This window comes from Emydura macquarii, unplaced genomic scaffold, assembly GCF_026122565.2.
Source record: "Emydura macquarii macquarii isolate MOO-44397 ecotype Brisbane River unplaced genomic scaffold, CSIRO-AGI_Emac_v2 contig_1230, whole genome shotgun sequence".
Lineage (NCBI taxonomy): Eukaryota > Metazoa > Chordata > Testudines > Chelidae > Emydura > Emydura macquarii.
The window spans coordinates 6,900,178-6,920,503 of record NW_027131367.1 but is presented as its reverse complement, the minus strand read 5'-3'; the positions used below and the strand labels follow the sequence as shown (position 1 = coordinate 6,920,503).

The window sequence follows — 20,326 nt, the reverse complement described above, 5'->3', positions numbered from 1 at the left end:
TTGTTTTGGCCTAATTTTACAGTTTGCATCTTCCCTTCAAATATATATGGATTGTGAAGGAGGTTGGAGAAGGGAATCATGGAAAAATCTCCAACCATTCAAGTTTTGCAGGATCAGAATCTAAAGAAAAGGGGTTTGAACAGGGGAGCAAAAGACTGGGACTTAGAAGCTAATCCCATCTCTCTGCTGCTGACTCCATCTGTAGCCTTGGGCATGTCCATTCACCCTCTCTGTGTCACAATTAACCACTCTGCAAAATGCAACAATTCTTGCTATTTCACATGGATGTTGAGGGGTTTAATTTAAGCAGCAAGATCTTCAGATGAAATGTGTGTGTAGATTCTCGGTATTGTGCGTTATATATGGCATTTCTCATAACAGTGGCGGCTTCTGCCAATACCATGGCCAGAATTTTCCCACCCTCATCTTTGGATAGTGTTGTGTGCTGTTGGTTGCTGTCCTGCGGGAGAAGCTCCTGGTAAATGTGAAATAATATAATATAGATTGAATAGCAAAAAGCACTGAGATCCTGACACATTGGTGACAAATCCTTTTCCCCTAGCTTAATCACTATCTACACCAAATAATTCTTACCATTGTACAAAGGAAAATTAAGGGGACACAAATCAAATTGACCCAAAGTTTAATATTGGTAAAGAGAAGCTTTCGTATAACATAAGCCAAATAGAGACATTTTCATTATTTTTTTTCTAATTCTGTGGATATCTTATTTTTCTAAATCCCGACACCTTTCTAAATTCCAAGTAATTTAAAAAAAACTTCTCTGCAGTTTTCAACACAAAGATTGCAACATTGTGTTAGTGTATGAAAAGTCGAAAGTGAAACTGACAAGGAACAAAGCCTGAAACTGACTAATCTATTTCAAGTGTCCTGGCTGAATGAAATGCAAAGGGTAGAACAGAAAATAATGGTAAAAACATTCTTTCACCTTTAACTATTTAGTGTGCGGATTCTGGTATTTTAAAAAGATACATGGCTATAAACTGACAACAGACTTGTCAGGCACAGTGATCTTGTTAATATTCTCTAAATCCAAGTCCTTCAGGGGCCTGTCTGTCTGGCTCCAAAGGGTTTCCACAGACTCAGTGACAGACATTTAAAGTCCCAGTGCACCATTTATGACCGTGAGGAAAGGTCGTTTGGGCTGGTGGAAACTTTTTGTGACTAGTGACTGGATCCCATTTGCAGCATGTTTACTTTGGGGGATGGGTGCCTGTGGCAGGCAGGCAGCCCCTCCCCACCCCAGCCAGCAGTGATGGCCCAGGGCAGGCTGCACAAGAATATTTTTGTCATCTGAAATGGCGTCCTCCCTCTCTGAGTGGAAATACTACACTCCTCCTCAGCAGTCTCTGACATGGCCTCCAGCATGGCATTGAAACAGTTAATCATGGTGGTAAACATGTTTTGAAAGTTGAATAAGGAAGATAAGTGCATTGATTTAATTTCTGGGCAGCAAAGGGAAAGGATTTAACCTTACAGTTTAGTTCCTTATACATTTATATTTTTGCAAAGGGCTTCTTTGCAATAATAAAAAATGTGTTATTGATGAGTATTGAAAACATTCCTGGGCACACAAGTCCCTGTGCTTGCAGTGACAAAGCCTCAGATAGTGTGTTAGTGGTTAGTCTTCAATGACTTTAGGTGATATTCAGTATAAACTTCAATATAAATGCATTTAGGACAATCCAGTGCTAAACCAATTTGAATCCTACATTTTTCTTAATTAAAAAAATAGAGGGAAAAGTTTTAAAAAACAATTGCAATCCTAGTCCATAAGTGACATACATTAAAAAGCTGAAGTAAGATCATGTTTTTTTCCAGTCCTATATTTGTATGTGATTTTTCCCAAAGCACAAGCAAGGCATTTTGTGACATGCAGGCAGGTCCAGCCAATAACATTTCTACAAGTTATTTTGCAAAATGTGGTAATTGCAAAAAAAAAAAAATACTTGAAATAGTATGATTGCTAAGCATTTTGAAAACAGAACCAATACTGCATTGCTAACAGGGAAAATTCCTTTACAAAAATAAAACTGTTATACAAAGTGGTTTCAGAGATTCATGTTCTAAAACGGAAAGTTCCTTAGCAAACTTATAAGGGAAAAATATATTTAAAAATGCAACAACATGCTTTCCTGAGAAATTGTATACTGTTTGCCCAGGTATTATTTGGCATATGTACACAGCCACTAATACAGTCCCCTATGGGGAAAGCAACTATTGCACAAATTATAATATGTTTTGCCTTGCATTTAGTTTATTTCAATGCACTGGTGCACTTTGCCACAGAGACTGGCATGCATAAATATCCAACAATCCTCATTTCTGAACAGGAAAATCCTCTTTGAAAAATAAAAAGTTGCAAGAGGAAACATCTATTTCCAATAAACCCTATGCCCAGAACATGCAGTTACATGTAGTTATGTCTGCAACTCCAATTACACATTTATTGATTGTTTTAAATGCCCGTTTAGAAAGAGGATATCCACTTGATGTTGCAAGGCGAACAGATAACGAAGGGACTCGCTCCTCCAGAACCCGGGGGGCTCGGCAATGTGTTGCATGCGTGGGACACATCCCCCCGCAGGAGAGGTCCCGAGGATGGCGAGCAGCCGCCAGCCCGCGACTGGACCCGGCCACACACTCCCGCAGCTGCTCGCCGCAGGGGCCGCTCGTGGGGTGCAGGCGGGGCCCCCCACTGCACTCCTGCACAACACGGCAGGGGAGCAGCCCCCCCCCCTTGCTCTGTGCCCCAGACAGGCGCGTGCCAGGCAGCCCGGCGGCTCCGTGCCCCCACCGCGCTCTTCCCTTGGCCGGGGGCTCCCCGCGGTGTTTGCAGCAGCAGCAGCGCGCCCCCCCCCCCCCGCCTGCCCGGCTCCCCTCCAACTTTCCCGGCTCCGCTCCCCCGTGGGCTGGGGGTGGAGGGGGGAGGGGGAAGGAACAGGAGCGGGGGGGGGGAGGGTTTTTTTCCCACAATGCGTTGCGAGGACGTTGACAAGTGGATCCAAGATGGCGTAGAAAGTAATGACAGGTAAGTCAGGACTTCCCTATTCCCCCCTAGGGGGGCCCAGGGCAGGGGGGCCCGGCCTGGGAGAGCCCCGCGGAGGGGATCGGGGCCCCCCCCGGCACCCAGAAGCCTCCCGGGGCCTGGGGCTGAGCCAGCCGGCCGGGCTGGGGGCCGAGCAGAGCCGGCTGGAGAGGGCCCTGTGTCTGCGGAGGGGCCTGCAGCAGCAGCAGCTCCGGCTCAGGGGCTGTTTACAACCCGCCTCAGCCGGAGCTGAGCGGCCTCCCCCCCGGGGGCGAGACAGCCGGGGACGGAGCCCCAGGCCGGGCGGAGCGGGCCCAGCCCTGCCGGCCGGCCGGGGGAGCTGAGGGATGCCTCCCCCGCTCTTGGGGTCTCGCCTCCCCCCCCTCCCAGGTCAGGGGTTTCTTCAGGGGCGGGGTGGGGGGACGTGGGCCTGTCTGGTTGCTACATGGGCTGGGGTGGGTGGAGTTGTTGACCACATGGAAGAAAAGCAGAGATGGGGGAGGGAAGGGGAAGGGGATTTTTTTTTTTTAGGGTTTATTGAGGGGTGTGAACAAAAAGAAGTCAGAGTTTAACAACTGCCTTACAAACACATCCCCCAGGTGAGGGAGGGCTCGGCAAGTCTGCAGTTGTGATCGTTACACAGGGGCTGCCCCCAGGCAAGGCACGGCGAAGTGAGGAGGCTTAACATAAAAAACCGGCGGAGGTCAGAGTTTATGCACCCAAAGTCTCTGCTGACGCTGAAAAGTGGACAGGTCTTAGTGAAACTTCTCCCTCCCCGCACACAGCCTTAAAAACTCTTTTCGGGCCACATCCTGCAAGCAGAGACCTCAGTCCCAGCTAGGATTACTCCTGTGAGTGACATTATGTGTGTTTAAGTGTTAGAAGGACCAGGTCCCTGTATTAATTTTCATATGAATGAGAAGTTGGTCTGAATGAATATATATATATATCAGAGTTGATGAACCTGTGATAGTTTTGAAAGAAGGGAGATTTTAAATGTGTCATTGACACAAGACAAAATACATTCTATCCTTTACTGGATGAAAACACACCTTTACAAACTGTGTTTTAATATGAATTGCTAAATGAGTGAGTATTTCGCATATTGGCATTATTGTTTTTCAGAAGGCCTGTCCCAGCCTAGGTGAATTTGAAGAGAGATTTAAAATAATGAGTAAGATATAACATAACTGCAATCTGACTGAAAAAACAGGGGGGGAAATCAGTCATGAGGTTTCAAGCTACTTTCCAATTAATGCCCTGCATAGCAGATCTGCATTCATCCTGTCTCGTCAAACTGGCATACTAGGAGAAATCCTACAGCCAATGAGTGAGCACTACTTTATAAAACTGCTTTCAGATGAATGAAGACTGAAAGATTCTCCACCCTCTAGATGAATGAGACTATGGCAAGCCTGGTTTTCACCGCATAAAATTGTTAGGGCAGGGGATGTATTCAGTTTTCTTTGTCTCAACTTTACTGTAGTCAACAGAGCTGTTTTCCTTTATTGTTAAGCAAAGGAGCAGCCGAAAGGTATGCAATATTTTCTATTTTCATATTATTCTGTTCATACAATTTTAAAACTTTGAGTTCAGTAAAAATAAAAAAGAAGCTGTTACCTCCCTAAATCAGTTGTGTGATGTAAGTTTTATTCCTAGCCCTCTCCCTTAATTCTTATTGTATGGCCCTATCTTATTTTCAATAAGCTAAATTAAATCGGTAGGAAAAAAATCAGCACTTCAGAGGTGTAACTCAGAGACTTGAAAGGCTGTAGAAGCTTATAAACTATTTGTTTGGGTGACTAAAGGTTAAAATGAGATATGCAAACAGCACATTAACCCACATTTTGTTTGCAATTGGGTCTATTAGCAAGGACCCCTGCCCCTGTATTGAGTCCTATTGACTTCGGTGGGGCTCCTTTGGGGCGTATGGGTCCATGCGAGCAAATGTGATTGCAGGATCAGGGCCTTTGTTTGTAATGACATTTTTTCAGTTTTGGGTTTAGACATACAGAGAAATTTCCATTGCAATGTAAAATAAATATATACACAATAGTGGATAGAATGTTTGGGGAGGTCGTGAGGCCTGGTGGGTCAAGCACTGAATCTGAGTTGGTGACCTTGGGCAAGTTGCTTCCCCTCTGTGCCTCTTCATTTCCCCCATCTGTAAAATGGGGATATTGACCTCCTTCGTAAACAGCCTGGAGATCTATGGATGAAAAACACTATATAAGAGCTAGATATAAAGATTATTTGTTCTTTGCATCTGTTAATGTGATAGCCTGATGAAAGACTTCCTCCAACCCAGATAATTATTTTGCTTGATTAAATTCCCCTTACAATTTTAGTTCAATATTTTCCTCACTTCCAGTTTATTATTTTTTTAAAAGCAGTTGTGCGCCATCATTCTGCATTGGCTACTGCGTCTCATCCTAGAGGTGACTTCATTTTAGTAGTGACCAAAGCAGTCCCTGTGGTATAACTTGGTATGTCAGTTTAAGGCCCCTGATCCTTGTGCCCTTGTGGAACTCCTTCATTGAGGTCAGTGGTGTCCATATGGATCTGATTGCAGGAGTGAGATCTAAATTAGCAAAGAGCTTTAGGATGACATGTGCTCCGTGTCCCAGATCCTGTCCCCAGCCTAAGTAGGGAGAACCAGGGGAGCCTGCTTGGGGAATGAAAGGGAAGAAGTGGAGCTGCTTTGTGGCTACTACTGCAGCCTCAGGGCTGGAATATCTTGTGCAGCTGGTATGCGCCCCTTCTTGGAGCAGGGGGATGGTAGCAAATGGCTGGTGGATCTGTGTAGATGAGGAAGCCAAGGATTTTAATGAATCTGTGTGCATCCAGCCCTGATTTGCTCCCTAAAATCTTCTCCTTGAGCCCTTGATGCAGAGGGCATTTAGTGTGAGGAGCCTATGCCAGGGGTGTCTTCCTGGAACAGAATCACTATGTTCCACTTCAGCCAAAGGCCTACAGCTCCTTAGTAAGGAGGAGGAAATGGCAGCAGGATTTTTGTTACAGATCTCTTCTCCCACTCACCTATCAATTTATCTCCCTACATTTAGAGATTGTATCATGGATTAGGGATTATCAAAACAAATAAACCCCTTTTTTGGGTTCCCATTTGTTTTGCCATTTCTCTAGCCACCCTTGGAGATAGTCAAGGCTTCTCTTAAAAACCTTAGCCTTGTCTGTGAGAATAATTTGTGTGTAGGAAAATAGTATATGTATGTTCCAATCTCTTAATTCCAGATGTCAAGTGAAGGGAGTTAGCTACCTCCCATCCTTTTTTCCAAAGAAATAGAGGAAGAGAACACTAAAAGAGAAATTGCCATTTGAAAAGTTCACATAAGATATACTTTTGAATAAAAATCAGAAAATATTTGAGAGTTTCACTGGAAGTTTTAACCAGGAAAACAGACCAAGCTTTTCTCTTCTCTCCACCTGTTGCTGTCAGGAGGCTTTGTTCAGCATCTGAGCCTTTTTCCTAATCTTTTTGGCAAAAGAAAAGCTCCTATAGAGAGTGTTGTTAGTTTTCTGCAGAGTCAGATTGCTGTCTGGAAACGCAGACTGGCATGTGATGATTTTGTTAAGGTGATGGTGATATGTAATGCAAATACCTTGTTCAGAAATAAATCTTTTATATTGTGCTTTCCTCCCTTCCCACATGAACGTTTTACAAAGTAAAATCCAAACTACACAGAGATAATTTTACACCATGGAAGTGTACTCATTTCTGGTGTGGAATGCTGAAAACTGCATGCTAATTTAGGAAAGGTGGTAAAGAATTCAGTATCCAATTGAAACTGCCTGGGGAATTTAAGCAGGTGGAATGTAATTACCTAAATCAAAATTTGTCTTCCTGTTGCATTTCCACTGCAGTGGTAGCTTAGAGTGTCTGATTTAGGCTACATATATACTAGAGAATTTACAGCATCACAGCTGTACTGATGCAGCTGTGCTGTTGTAAGATCTCTTGTGTTGCCACTGTGTGCTGATGGAAGAGCTCTCTCGCTGACATAATTAAACCACTCCCAACAAATGGCAGCAGCTAGGTCAGTGTCCACACTGGCGCTTCTGTCAGTGAAACTTACGTCGCTCAGGGATATATTTTTTACACACCCTGGAGTGACATAAGTTATACTGACAAAAGTGGTAGTGTAAACATAGCCTTAGCTACATTGGATATAATGTCTTGGCCACGTATTTCTCTCTATTTGGCGTGATCACAATACCATCTACAGTAACTCTCCGCTTTTTCCCCATCTTTTTTCTTTCCGTGCCCAAACAATCACATCGCAGGTTCAGGTTGTGGAAGCCAGACTCTAGGCAAAGGCAACAGCAGGCCCAAGACCCTTAGTTTTTCATGAAGGCTATTTTAAAAGTCTGAGAAGCTCCACTGCACAACTGAAGGTCCTCATCTACTGCCATTGCCCCATCCCCTTAATAAGAGCACTGAGCTACCAAATTTTCTGACTGGCATGGTGTGTGTGGAATCTTTGTCAAATCAGAGTAAAAGTAACCCCATACATTAGCAGAAAGGAGATATGTATTAATACTCAACCATCTTACTTGTCCAAGAAGCAATAGCCCCTGTAGGGTAGAACTGCTACTGAGTCACTAGGAAGAGTCATTGCAGTGATATTATGTACTAAGACATTATTGCAGTCCTCTGCATGGTTTGTTTCTGTTGTGTGGTCTCAGGAAATACCTCTGGTATCAAGAATGGCCAGATAAAGCGGGATGTTTCGTAATCTTTGGGTTACAGATTGTCTGGGGACTACATCTCATGATCTATCCTAATGCTAGAGGACTAATGCTTCTAACAGCTCTAGTGCGTAAATTGGAGGGATAGGAAGAATAGCAAGACAGGAGATCTGAATTTATATATTTTGGAGTTATTGTAGTTATGTGAAAGTTTGGATCTGCTGTCTCGGGAGTAGCATTTGGCTTGTTCTAAGCTGGTGTTGTGGCCAGTAGGGCAACTGCCAGAAATGGTGGCAATGCCTTTTGGATAGTTACACAGTATAAAAATACTGTGTTTATTACTGACATTTAAAGTTACACTGCTTAGAACTTTGGGACATCCATATTACAAGCCGAGACCTACTGTGTGCTAGAAAGGAAATAAGTAACTCCGGAGAAATTGAAGACTGCTGCTCTTGAGAATCTGCATTGTCACAGTAAAATAAGTATTTAATTTAAGGTTAATTTACTGGCAAAATACACCTGGGTTTAGCAAACCAAAAACGTAACGTAACTTTGCGGACAAAAATAGAGACCCTCCCTATAAAAAATAGAGTTGTTTTGGCACCATATAGTGACTGAGAAGATGCACAAGTAAGAGGTATTTATTCATACAGTATTCTACTTTTTTGCATAGTTATTTCATTTTCTCCTAGGGTACTCAAAAAAAAAAAAAAAAAAAAAAAAAAAAAAAAAAAAAGCAATATACTCCTGCTCCAAAGGAATGTTTCCTCCCCAGAGCTCATCTAAATTCCTCACCAACTAGTGGGATGCCCAAATATTCTTAGAAAGTCACGAGATAACATCCAGCAAATAACTTCTTAGCTTCTGATCTTCTCATCTCATGAGCCAGGCAAAGTCAGGCTTTCTTACTATTTAGAGAGGAGACCTCCAAGGAAAACCCTAGGGTGCTTAGGAGATCAGCAGTTCAGGAGGTTCTGTGCTTCCCAATCAACACTGAAGTGGCATCCTAGAATATCATTGTGGATATTGTTGGAAGTGCTGTTTTTTGTTATAAAGGTTTGTGTTTATAGGGTTGGACAGCTGCACTATGGCCAGCTCCTACAGCACTCTCCTGTAGGATGGTGAGTTGGTGAAGGACAGCCAACATGGCTTCTGAATAAGTGAGTGACTTTAGTTTTGCTAGCCTTAAGTTAGCTAGACTCTCTCTCTCCCTCCTAGGTCGTGCCAGAATTGTTCAATTTAGCCATATCAAGTCCTTATTCTCCAGGCTAGAAGTAGAAAGGAAATGAGAGAAATGTTCCTAAACTTTAAAAGAAAGCTTTTATAAGTTTGTGTTTTAGAGTCTGGGGTTTTAAATTCAGGGTTGAAGGAAAATCCTGTGTGTGTTCTTTTTAAAATAGAATAAATACTCTTTGGAAACTTACCTGGCAAGACTTGCATTAGGCTAGAGTGTTGCTCCTAGGGATTACTGTTTGAAGGAAAGTTGTGGGGGGCTCAACATGGCTGCATTTATAGGAGAGTTCTGCAGAACCATGCCTCTTTTGGTGCCATGTTTATTCAGGTGTTTGGGGTTTTTTGTTATTACTGATGCAATAATTGATGGGAGGAAAAAGGGGAGTGGCTATAAAAGCCTGATCAGGCCTAATGAGATTAATATAGTTAAAATTATGAGATTTGAAAACAACTCCCACAGCTAAACATTGGTTTCTAATGCTGTAGCATTTCAAATTCCCTCTTGTAAAAAGGCTTTTTTAAGTTTGTTTATAATGATACTGGGGACTTCTTTTAACTGCAGTGGTTGGTGCCTGCTGTGAATTTCAAAAGAGCAACCAGAAATGTCACACACAATTGAGGGTGTCATCTTTTTTGGAAAAAAGACATTTAGAGTGTTTATGACCTGTGCTATTATTGTTTGCAGTGTTGTTGTAGCCATGTTGGTCCCAGAATATTAAAGAGACAGGGTGGGTGAGTAATATTTGTTTGGCTTGAAAGCTTGTCTCTCACCAACAGAAGTTAGTTGATCCAATAAAAGATATTACCTCACCCACCTTGTCTGTACTATTATTTTATTTATTAATTCTATTGTGGTAGCGTGTAGGGGCCTCACTCAGGGCTCAATTGTGCTAGGCATGTACAAACACATAACAAGATGATCCCCGCCCCAAAGAGCTCACAATCTAAGTATAAAGAGTTTATGTCAATTATAATGATGCAATGAAGACCCAAAGTGAATCTATAGAAACCTAGCTTGAGTTGTGACAATTTTTTGGTTTATTTCTAAATTGCTTGTCTTTTCAGTCTGCAAACTTGCGCACTGTTAACTGATAATTATCGTCAAGATTTTGCTTTCTTTTTGCCTCTAGGATGGATTGAAATAGTGAAGCCTGTTGTATGTATCCAACAGAAATATAAACGTAGGGCTTTATTTCCTTCCTCCAGCTGTGCTGCCGTAACATGTACCTGTTGCTGAAGCCTGTCCTTGTTCAGTGATCAAAGCTGTGGTCTTCAGCTAGGACTCTTAGGATATGTCTACACGATAGCCACGACAAGCCTCCCAGCCTGGGTAGACAAACTCATGGCTCTGGTGAAGACTCTGGTTGGTCACCTGAGTTTAGACCCTGGGGATTGGATGGGTTTGAGAGCCTGAGCTGCAACACCCAGACTTGAATAACTCAGTCATAGGTCAGGGATCTTATTACAGGAGTGGATGGGTGAGGTTCTGTGGCCTGCGTTGTGCAGTAGGTCAGACTAGATGATCATATTGGTCCCTTCTGATCTTAGAGTCTGAGTCTATTTTTAGTTTGCTGGTTTGAGTCAAGCTAGCACATGTATTTCTATGCAGGTTGGGAGGCACATGCCCAGCTGCTGGGTAGCCATACCCTTAGTTATGTGGACCTGGTAGTTTGCAGTTCTGGGACATGTCAAAAGTGGAAAATGTTCTTGTATGAAAATTGGACATTTCAGGACAAATTGTTCTGGCAGCACAACAAGTAGGACTCTACCACTGAGATTTGGAGACACAGAGCTGTGGAAAAAGGGAATTTCTCATGGGTTTCCCAAAAAGGGATATAATGGGATGAATAATTTCTTTCTTTTAAAAAAAGAATTTTACTGCAGGAATACAGAAATCCTCCTGAGAGAGCTGTGATCTGAGCACAGGACCAAGAGCTAGAAACTCCTGAGTTTAAGGCTATGTCTACACTTAAATTGCTGCTGTGCCTCAGCGTAGACACCCACTACAGTGATGGGAGTAGTTAGTTCACCTCCTTGAGAGGCGAGGGCTAGAAGAATTCTTCTGTTGACTTAGCACTGTCTATACTGGGGGGTTAGGTCAGCTTAGCTATGTCACTTAGGGGTGTGGATTTTTCACACCCTGAGCGGTATAGCTTGGTCAACCTAATTTCTTAGTGTAGACCTAGCCTAATTGTGGCTCTGATGCTGTGTGGTCTTGGATAAGCCAGGCATTGTCTACACTAGCACTTATGCTGCCAACATTTTTGTGGATCAGGGGTGTGAAACAGACACTCTCCTGAGTGACATAAGTTTTGCCAGCATGAGCGCTTGTGTGTACAGCGCTGTATCGGCAGGAGAGCATCTCCCACCTGCACAGCTACTGCCGCTTGTTTAGGTGGTTTTATTATGTTGGTGGGAGAGCTGTCTCCCATCGACATAACGTGGCTACACAAGCACTCTTACAGTGGCACAGCTGCACCAATAACAGCTGTGCCGCTGTAAGTTTTAAGTATAGACTAGCCCTTACTTAAGACCAAATGCTCTCTGATGACAAAAGTGCTGAGTATAATAGCCAAAGCATTATGAGAGATGTTAGTAGCATATCTGTTGTTTTTGAGTCTGTGAAATGTGTTTTAAAACAGTCCAAATAGACACACCTCAAAGAAATGCTTGGAGGCCTTGCTCTGTGGCTGCAGTTGGTATTAATTAGAGTGACATGATTAAACCCCACGTTCCACTTTGAAAATGTAGGGTACAGATATTGGATTGTGTCTGAGATCCACAAGTACTTGTGCCCACAGCAGGTGCTTTGGAAAAAATACTTTTGGTGATGTCTGACAACCCAGCCCTGGACAGTATTGGTAATTGAAAGCTCACTGTGCAACTGTGGGATTACCTATATTCTCCATTTTTATCATTACATTTTATATTTCAGTAATGCCTAGAGATGCCAGTCAGGATCAGGGCCCCAGTGTGCTGGATGCAAACACCTAATTAGAGCTATTACATCATCACTGGTGAATCTTTCTATTAAGATATGGTCCACACCATGGAAAAGTTTGAGAACATCTATTTGAGACAGAGCAGTAAGATCACATAACTATACAGGATACAGGCTACTGCAGTTTAACTCGGGGACTGGGTTATTATAAACAATGGTTTGTGTCTGGGAGGTTTTCTTTAAAGAAGCTGAAAGAATTGTGGGCAAGGCTGGTAATACCACCCATTATTAAGGTAGCCTGACACTTCCCATTATAAAACCCTGTTTTCATTTGTTTATCACTTTGCTAAACTTTGTGTTTGGCCTGAAATGTTCTGTATGAGGCTTTTGGCTGAAATGTAGAACAAAAACACAGTTCAGTCATTTCTGAGAACAGGGTGGGGGTAAAATACATTGTTTTGCCCATGTTAAAAATTCTGGCAATCTTTTCATTGAGAAATTGTAGCACCTCAGGACCCCTGCCTCATTCAGTGCACATGATGGACATGTTTTGGGGATATATTAGGATTCATCAGTACAGAAGGAGGCCATTGTCTTTAGGACCATTGTCTCATTTGTTGCAGAAGTTGGAAGGTATGTAATAAATGAAGCAGGAGACTGCAAGATGATAAAGGGTGGTCTCATGGTTAAGGCAGTTGAATGCACCCCTGAAGAATTCAATTCTATCCCTGCCTCTGCCACAAAGTTCCCATGTGATGCGGGATAAGTGACCCTAACTTTTCACAGGTGGTCACTGATAGTGTGTTCCTCATTTTCTGGGTGCCTGGTTTGAGACTATGGGTCTGATTTGCAGAATTGTTGATCACTCACAACTGCAGCTGAAGTCAATGGGAGCTACGTGTGAATATATAAAGTGCTATATTTTGCTAAGTACTCTGAAAAATCAGGTCCAAGGTGTATCAAATTGAGACCCAAAGGTAGTGGAAAGTTTTGACCTTAATCTCTCTGTGCCTAGTCCCGTCCCCCCTCCCGTCTCTAAAATGGGAACATAATATCACCTCTTCTCACAGGGGTGTTGATCATCATAGAATAGCCCTGGAGGAAATGGTATTTCTGACTTCAGGGCACGATTTGAATAGCATGTGGTAAATAAGGCACAGGGCCACACACTGCACAGCTAGGAGAACACAAAATATTACATTGAATGAATGAGCACTGTCCATTCTGTTCATTGGATAAGGTAGGGACCCTGTGGAAGAAGTAGTATGTGGTCATGTAATTAGACTGAATCATAATGCTGCACACAAGGGGGTGAATTAAGATTGTATAGGCAATTCTGGCATTTCCTAACTTTTGATTGGTTGACTTTGCAACCTGAATAATGATGTTTAAATGTAGATCTTTATATGTAATATATATGTAGACACACACACTAAGGTCCCCTTTATATTCTTGCTGTGAGCAAAGAAGGAATCTTTTAATTTGTAACGACCAATTAAGAATGGCTTAGAACTCCGTGGATCTGTCAAGTAAATGTTACTTTGCTATGACTTGGATAGCCTATTGTTTAGTTTCATCAAGAATTTGTAACACTTCATGGACAGCCTTGAACAAATGGATCACTTGAAAGGTTATAGATCAAGAAATTAGTGATGTAGTTGTGATGGATGAGGCAGTTAGATCTGCACAGGGTGTAAGTAATTTTAAAACCTAAGCCAAAGGTCTAGATTTGCTCAACAGATACCTTGTGAAAGGCTGCTGACATGACACGGCTAAATCAGTTTGACAAATCCCTTGACTAGGAGTTGTCAGTATAAATTGGGAAGAGGTTTTGAGGAGATAACACATGCAATTTAAATAAGGCATAATAATCCTAGGGAGCCACTAGCTGAAGTTAATTGAAAGGTCTTGAAATTATCTTTCTTCTTTTTCTTAACCATTTTCTCCACATATAATGTCATTGCCAGTGTCAATGTAGGCTCTCCTCCTCTCCCATTGATTCCAAAGTAAAAACAAAAGGGATCAGTAGACAAAGTGAAAGCTTAATAAATGCCCTGGGGGTATTTGTATTGAAATCCATCTCAGCATGTTATAAAGTCTTATCATTTACCATGCGTAATGTCTGTAAAGTGACTTGTAGAGTTCAAAGGCTCCAGGTGTTGGGAGTGGTCTTTCCTTTATGTAATAAACCATCCTATTTTTATTATTGTTGACTTGTGGAGGATAAACCCTGTTTAAAGCATCTACCCATCCATTCTGAAGCTGGGTCCCAGTCCTGCAGGCCTTATTCAGTAGATGTGAATGGGACAATTCACATGAGTAAAGATTGACAACTTGCCATTTTGATTGGCTGTCCTCTCTATGGCCATTCTCCTAGGTTGAAGGACAGTACAACTACTTACTCAGTGAGTGGCTTTAAGTTAAAATATATGTTGTTTTGGGAGCTCTCTGCCTGCTCATGTTCCTTCTCCTAAGATCTAATCATATCACCTTTCCCACAGGCCATGTATCTGAAGTTCTAAAGTGCTAATGGGCTATATAGTCAACCCTAGACAGAATTTTTCTTCTTGCTCTACGTCAGGGGTAGTCAATTATTTTTTGTCACGGTCCAAGTTTCTTGGTCAAGGTCAAGGTCCAGACTACAGAGAAAATAATAAAAAACCCAACAATAATTATAAAGTAAAGTAAATAAAAAGATTTCGGGGTCCGTTCAAAAGTGTCTGGCAGTCCAGATTTGGCGCACAGTCTGACTGTTGACTAGCTCTACATTAGACTGATTTCAGATTTAGCACATCAGTTTTGAAAATAGGGCCATTTTGCCTGCAATTGCCCAACATTATGAATGGAGTAATTCATCTCTTTCTAGAAAACTGATTAGATTGTCAGCTATTTGGGGCAGGGACTTTACCTTTGTATTTGTCCTGTGAAGTGCATAGCACACTTCTGAGCGCTGCATAAATAATATTACTAAAATAGCTTTATGGATAGTGTGTGAACGCAGGAGATCTGTGCTTCTATGCTTTTAAGGAAAACAGAAGCAACCTTTGATTTTTCCCTTTTACTTCCATCCCATACATCTGGGAGGTAGCATTCTTTTTGCAGTATAGTTCATAATTCTTTTGCATTGGTGGGTATTATATTGTTGTTGTCTACTCTCATGTTGTTAAGTATTGGTTTGTGGATGTATGATTGTCCAACTATCTGTCCGAGCTGGGAGTGTAACAGGAAAGTAGAATTCTTTGCCTGTAAAGAGCTGTTTTCTTTTCTCATAATGTGCAAGTATATTACTTCTTAGCTGGAACAACACTCTTTTGTGGTTCTGACTTATTTATTTTCTTAAAAATACAGGCAAAGGTAAGTTTCTATTATTATAGATGAGAAAAATAAATAAGCAACAATAATGTTTTTGACTAATCTAAAGGATTTGAGTGGCAATTTGGAGTTACAATCCTATAGCTTCATCCAGAGCTGTGAGTGAGCCTTGAAATTGGGTCAGTAGAAACTTAAGAGTCTATTATCGTATTGTAATATATATATTTTTAGTTACTGAGTAAGATGATATAACTGTTGGTAGGCATATTATTCCTTATTTTATTGAAATAACATTGTCTGACTTATGCAGGATCTTTGCTAAGTGTTGACAGTTAAACACTGGTGAGTCACCATTTTTTGTCTGTAAAATGTTGATACAATCGCAGACACAGTGAGATGGTAGTTAACATGTTGTTTGTACTTAATATTTATTTTTACTGTGTAGTGTATTAGTCTGTTTTACTTATTCCAGTTTATAAAATGCACCCATCTGGAGCTCTGGGTGCATGTGTAAACAAAAAACACCACACCCACTGGCAATTTAAAAGAAAAAAAAAAAAAAGCTAGAAAAATTTTAAGGCACAGTGGCCTTGTCGTTTACCTACTATCCAACGTCCATTCTTCTCCCAATTAAAAATTTACGGCAAGTCTCTTAGCAGATTTTTAAAGTCTTCTGCTATGAGTAGTTTATATCCCATTTTCCACCAGTGATTAAATGAAACAAATTGTATAAGGTCATTCATTATCTTACTTGGGATTCTTGAGATTCAGCATGTAGTACAAGACACATGGTAAAGTGAATATATGTTTACTATTTCATATGGTTTCTCCCTAATTTGTCTTAGTATCTAATATCTTTCATTTAGATTATTAAAATCACTACTCACATCACTTTGATTCGTAAAGACTGTGTGTGTGGTTGTACTGAGTTTTATATAATGACATAGTTTGTATGATGAGCATCAGGATCAATAATGTTATTGATTGCTGCTGATGGAAATTTTAAGGCCAAATCTTGCAGTCCTGACAAAACTCCAATTGAAGTCAGTAATTGACATGAAATGAAAGTTTTGTCTGAGTAAGAATTGCAGGATTAGGGCCTTATTCATAAACTCTATTTCTCCCAGTGTATAGACATTTAATAAAATCCATTTAGTAACTTCTTTTTTATTAATGTTTTAGGTTGGGATATTTGGAGTTCCAGTCCCTCTCCATTGGTAGTGTTCTGGTCTTAAATCTGAATTTCCTTTCTGCTGTCAGCTTGTTTCTCACTTTTAAATTATTTAAACATAGATTTTTGTGTTTAATTCATTGTAGATTTGTGATTCATACCCTATTTAAGAGGTAGACAAGAAGAACAGCTTTCATGCTAAATCAGCCACTCACTTAGCTCTCATAATTAGATGCTCTAAGTGAAATCTAGTAATAATAATAATAATAAAAGAAACCTCCATTGGGCTTTTGTTGCCTCTTTAAAATAATTGCCAGGAAGCCATCTTTACTTGATGTTTTACCTATATTTGGTAAGAAAATGTCTTTAAACTCTGTGCCCCGTAGATAGCTCTGCCACAGTGGTGTCCAGCCTTCTCAGCCTGAGGTCCAAACAAATTATTTCATAAAGGGCTAGGATCCACAATTGATTCTTTAACTATTTCTGTAAGCTCAGGCAGAACCACTCGAGCTCTATCCTGCTCTCCCTCTGGCTCTGACAGCTTGGCAGAGAAGCAGACAATGGAGCAGGCAGAGCTGTGTTCTCCTCTCTTCCTTCTCCTGCAATGCAGCAGGCTGTCAGAAGGGTGCGCTGCTGAGTAGCTTCAAAGGGAAAGGATCACACACAGCTGTTTGTGGGGTGCATGGGAATCAGTGAAGGGCAGTTGGGGAGGTTGTGCCCCCTGTTTCCTCCACCAGGCAATGGGTCTGATTCAAAACTCCTCAGTTTAAAAATTTCAGGGTGTGGCTCAGGGAGCACATTTTTAATTTGTGATCAGCTACATGTTTTCTTGTTAACACAGTTGCCCTCCAGGGCCAGAGGTTGGACATCATTGTTCTATCATTAATCTTCGACTTGAGAGGTTAATGCTTGGTTAAAATATGCAAATATTTACTGAATTGCCTACTTTGTAAATGTACAAATTGGCATACAAGACCTTGAGCCTGATCTTTCTGCTGTTGCAGTCAATGGGAATTCTTCCAGTAACATTAGTGGGAGCAGGATTGGGCCCCTTCATCTTTTGGTTGATTAGATAGAAAGTGACCTGTCTGGCTGGATTCTTTATGGTGGATTGAGAAAGTCTCTGGATCTGTTTGTCTTAGCTAGTTAGCTGTCAGCTTGTCTGCTTTATCATACACTTTGGCTCCATAAAATACACCATTAAGCTATGATGTGTAGTGATGCACAGTCATGGCTGAACTTCTTCCAAAATACTAAACTCGTAGTTCAGTTCTGCTGTTTCCTCCTCCTGCACTGATTGTTGTTTTGTTGTAAGACCAACTATCCAGCCATGAAGTAATTCTTCAAAAGCCTCTTGTGTGCCAAGAAAGGATGGCGTTTACATTAGAATAAATGAGCTAGATGATTTTGTTGTTTATAGCTCTTCCTTCTCACCTCCTCTGTTTCCCATTTCCCTACTGCTATAAAGACACTGAGGCTGGAAATCCTTTATTGAGGTTAGGGAGATGTGGGGGAGCCCAGACCAACCCCCTCTCTCAAAACCTATAGTCCAGTGAAAAAAACAGGATTTAATTACATGACTTAGAACAGTGGCTCTCAACCTTTCCAGACTACTGTACCCCTTCCAGGAGTCTGATTTGTCTGGTGTACCCCCAAGTTTCACCTCACTTAAAAACTACTTGCTTACAAAATCAGACATAAAATACAAAATTATCACAGCACTCTGTTACTGAAAAATTGCTTACTTTCTCATTTTGACCATGTAATTATAAAATAAATCAATGGGAATATAAATATTGTACTTACATTTCAGTGTATCAGTGTTCAGTACATCGAACAGTATAAACAAGTCATTGTCTGTATGAAATGTTAGTTTCTACTGATTTCACTAGTGTTTTTTATGTAGTCTGATGTAAAACTAGGCAAATATCCAGATGCATTGATGTCCCCCCCTGGAGGACCATATGTGTACCCCATGGTTGAGAACCACTAGGGTAGAATCAGCCAGGGCTTTGACTGGAGAAAATTCTGCTCACTTAACTGTTGCAAAATTCCCGTTGATTTCAGTGCATGTTTTGGGTAAGTTAAGCATGTTTTGGCCTTTGGAGGAATGGAATATTAGGTAAATTTACCCCTGCCAAAGTGCCTTCTCCAGGAAGGTGCTGGAGGGGGGAGCTAAAAGGCCTCTTCAACTTCGTGGATCATTCTAGGGATGAGCTACATAAACTCTGGCCCGTGTGATAATCAGTCTGGCATTGGTATTACATGGACCGTAGTTTTGAACCAGATCTTAAAACTGTATGAAAACATAATAAAAATGTTGATGCATTATTACAATTGCTGAATTAAAATAGTCATACAAATGTGGTGCATCTTCCATGTGAGGATCTCAAAACACTACACACTGAGTAAGTCTCATGCCACCTCTTGTAGGGAATTAGTAGTTTTGTCTGTTTTACAGCTGGAGGAAACTAAGACACATAGATAATTTATCTAAATTCACAAAGGGAGAGTTTTTGGCACAGCTGGAAATAGGCTTCACACCCTGTGACACCTAATCCTGTTCTTTAACCACTACATCATGCTTACTCATGGGGTAAATTAGAAATTATACTGTTGTATTTGAATTTTATGAAGAAAAAATCTTTAAGGAACTGAAAATCAATTTCCAGTAGCAACTGCGTCTTCCCCTTGCTGATACAAATATTTATCATTCTTGACTGTCTGTACGTGAGGATCTCTGGTACCACAATAGACAAGTTCTGAAAGATGTATGACCTAAAATGTCTACATGCCCTGAGCTGTATGTGTATGGAATGAAATGAGCAGAATTTGTCAATATGACTATGTGAATTGTGAATGACAAAATGAAATTAATCTTTGTTTCCTAGTTAAATTTGTCATTCTCCATACTTTGCCCAAGTATCAGCATGCTTTGTTAGGATTCAATTCAATTAATAAATTGCCCCTCTGAGGCTCCCTAGCTATTTCTGTGCTCTGTTGCTCTTCTGTGTCCATAATCAACATTCTATATTGGTGCCCTCTTGAATACAGAGCCTGAAACACAGTTTAACCCAATAGGTATACAGTCCAACCCTGATTTCTCTCAGCTCACTTACTTAAGAGTTTTGGTGAGAACTCGGTTATGGCCCCTAAAAATGCTCTCTAAGGATAGGAGTAAACCAAAAGAAATTGTGTGGCCTCTTCAGTATAAAAAGCCACTAATCAAGGTGTGAAACTTGGCTCCTTTTCAGGTCTGCTGATTCAACAAGAATTCAGCCAGCCCGTAGAAGACAATTTATAAATCAAGTTTTTTTTTTCTTGTATGCAATGCCAACCTGTGAAAAGTGGCAGAGCCAGTTGGTAGGTGGGGAATTTAATTTTCAAGATATTTTTAACCTAGATGCATGGCTGTTCAGTGACTATATAGTGGTCCCTGGGAGTAAATTTATCTCAAAGCTGGAATAACTGTTCTTTGTTGTAACAGATTGGGGAAGAAGGGCTAGAAAGCCTACCTTCTGAAGAAGCAAAATGCCTATCAGTTATAAAGTATATTACCTGCTCAAACGCTAGGGCAGATAAAGTAAGATCTGTAGCGTATACAGAGCTCCTTGGCTGCTGAGATAAACACATCAAACAATAAAAACAATGGTCTAGAGAGTTTTGTTTATATGATGGTGGTGGGGAAATCAAAAGTGCCATGGAAGAAATGAAATCTTTTCTTTTCAGCCCTTTAACTGGTTAATGTAATATAAATTATCGAGTCTTTCAGAGAACCAACTGCCAATTCCATTCCTTCGTTTGTGGTTCCTTCAAGGAATTACTCGTTCCTAGTACTGGAGCAAATCCCAGAGCAGTGAAATTTACTATGGGCAAACACTTGAGTGAACTGAACATTTCAGGCTATGGT

At 41.1% G+C, this 20,326-nt stretch overlaps 1 protein-coding gene and 1 long non-coding RNA gene across 2 annotated transcripts in view; one reads left to right on the top strand and one right to left on the bottom strand.

Moving 5' to 3' along the window:
• The first annotated feature begins 3,025 nt into the window (after positions 1–3,025).
• Positions 3,026–20,326, top strand: part of HELZ (helicase with zinc finger) — a 133,117-nt gene continuing 115,816 nt past the window's right edge. The window contains exon 1 of the mRNA XM_067547330.1: positions 3,026–3,052. The gene's annotated coding sequence lies outside the window, so the exon portion shown is untranslated. The remainder of the gene's footprint in view (positions 3,053–20,326) is intronic.
• LOC137152844 (uncharacterized) lies at positions 4,835–9,368 on the bottom strand. Its single transcript, XR_010919624.1, has 2 exons — positions 9,184–9,368; positions 4,835–5,258 (listed from the first exon to the last, which is right to left on the bottom strand). It is a non-coding gene; the product is annotated as an uncharacterized lncRNA (long non-coding RNA).